The following is a 2,893-nucleotide window of genomic DNA, read 5'->3' on the forward strand; positions in this document are numbered from 1 at the left end:
ACACACCCATCCTTCATCCACACCACTCACTCGCTGCTCCCGACTCAAACATCTCTACCCTCCCTCCCCACACACATCCTTCATCCACACAACTTACTCGCTTGTACAATCTCAAACATCTCTACCCTCCCCCACACACCCATCCTTCTTGTCCCGTCTCCAGGTGTTGCGTTGAATCTCATGGGTCTCCAATTAGACCAAATAGCCACCACCCGTCTGCACGTCTTTGTTGCTTCCATGTCCTGTGCTCGGTGTGGTCAACGTTTTGATGTGACGCTGCGCGTGCCAGACAACGGCCCAGTCAAACCTCACGGGGGTAAGTTGTTTTGGGTTTGGTTGGGACCTTTGGGGGTTTGACTGCAAGCGAGATTTAGAAAATGCTGGAATTGGGTCGATCGCATTTGGGATTGGGGTTGGGAATTCGGGTTCGGTTTTGTGTGGGCGGTGCTAATGTTGAGCGTTGCAGGCGCCGCACATACATGCCCACTGGGTGCCAGGCGGGTGTTCATACTGAATTATAAATAGAAAACCCGGTTTTTGGAAGTAGGTATACCTACGCTTCACTGATGGGGCCACCTATAGTTTTTGCACCAAATTTATGATGGGGTGTTGTGCGTGTGCAGTAGTACCTATACCTAGGGTTTGTACTAAGGTTTTAGGGTTTTAGAAATTGAACCCCCTAAGCCCTTAGGATTAAGTACTTCGGTTTGACTGATACATAGCACTATACGGATGTTTGGTATCGACAGTTCGGAACATTTACTTAGCTTCCTGAGTGGGAGCGTGCACAGTGGATATGCCTGTGTTAACATGTATATGGATGTGCCTGTGCTAACATGTATACGCACATGGACACTTATGTATATGCACACAGGCGTATTCTGGTCATGAACATGCATAGTGCGTGGTATATATATATATCTACCATGACACACACATGCAAGCACACAGTACCCGCAACCACTACTGGCAATGACCCCGTTTACGTCCACACGCATATCACGCACATAACGGTACGCCTCACACCCACATAACGCTATCCACACGTTTTAACTCGTAGCAGAACGCTATCCTCACGTTTTAACTCGTAGCATAACGATATCCACACGTTTTAACTCGTAGCATAACGCTATCCTCACGTTTTAACTCGTAGGCTCCCTCGCACCAGCGACTAACAGCACACCATCTGAGTCCACTGCAGACGAGGTGTGTCAGTGGTCTCTCGACACATTTGCGATGGATTGCCTTGTTGTTGTGTATACGCATGTTATGGGCAGATACACCGTGTGTCACTTGCGATGGATTGCCTTGTTGTTGTGTATACGCCTGTTATGGGCAGGTACACCTTGTGTCACTTGCGATGGATTGCCTTGTTGTTGTGTATACGCCTGTTGTGGGTAGATACACCGTGTGTAGCTTATGCGTGCGCTATGTGTTTCTATATACTGTACTGTCGGCCTATCTATATATTGCGTTGGTGGTAGGGTTCGTCCTGTCCTTGGTATGTATTCATATATACTAGAGCATGCTTATAAACACCCTTGTTGAAATGGATGTACTTACAATCACGTCATTATTGTGTATGTGCTCGTTAGTCGCAGGTACAACGGATTTGAATGCGTTGCAGTGACATTCGCTTCCACCTGGACAACCGTACGTATACCCTTTAGCCGTAGTATATATATCTGACAGGTTTATATACGTATACCTTTAGCCGTAGTATATATATCTGACAGGCTTATGTACGTAAACCTTTAGCCGTAGTATATATATCTGACAGGTTCATATATGTATCTGACAGGTTTATATACGTATACCTTAGCCGTAGTATATATATCTGACAGGTTCATATACGTATATCTTTAGTAGTCTTGCTCCACACAACCCAATAGAACACAGCAACTAACCAACCCACGTTAAACGCACAGGCGAACTCTGCGACGGATCAGGCAGACGACACAGCACAGCCCGTTATAACGGATCGGCAGTTACGGACGAACTTATATGCATCGCAGTGTGAGAGGTGCGCGTACACGCACTCGGCCCTATTCCATGTAGGACTGGTGCACCCGCACTCCACATTGGCGGGACATTTGGAGGTGTGTCTAAGTGTATCGACTTATTACGCACAGGAACTCAGGCCCACTTGCTATGCGTATGTACGTATATCTCTTACTTCAACCTGCAGCTATCGTAGTGTATGTGTGCTATGTGTATGTACGTATATCTCTTACTTCAACCTGCAGCTATCGTAGTGTATGTGTGCTATGTGCATGTACGTATATCTCTTACTTCAACCTGCAGCTATCGTAGTGTATGTGTGCTATGTGTATGTACGTATATCTCTTACTTCAACCTGTAGCTATCGTAGTACATGTGTGCTATGTGTATGTACGTATATCTCTTACTTCAACCTGCAGCTATCGTAGTACATGTGTGCTATGTGTATGTACGTATATCCCTTACTTCAACCTGCAGCTATCGTAGTTCATGTGTGCTATGCGTATGGACGTATATCTCTTACTTCAACCTGCAGCTATCGTAGTGTATGAGAGTTACGATATGAATGCGAGATGCCTTCAAGCATGGTTACGCTTGATACAGTTCTATTCCAGGATAAACTGTTACATCCCTGATATACCTTAGTTTTTCTTCAGACACTGGATTAATCTTGTTTTTTTTTACACTGACTTATCGTGGCTAGGTCATACCACTTTGCAGGTATAAGCCTAGATACCTCGCTATACTCCTTATAGACAGTACTCGTATATCCCACCATAGCTCCTATATATATATGTGTGTGTCCATATATATATATATATATATATATATTAATATATATATTATATATATATATATATATATATATATATATATATATGTATATATATAT

This window comes from Sphaeroforma arctica (assembly GCF_001186125.1).
Source record: "Sphaeroforma arctica JP610 unplaced genomic scaffold supercont1.2485, whole genome shotgun sequence".
In the NCBI taxonomy this organism is placed as follows: Eukaryota; class Ichthyosporea; order Ichthyophonida; genus Sphaeroforma; species Sphaeroforma arctica.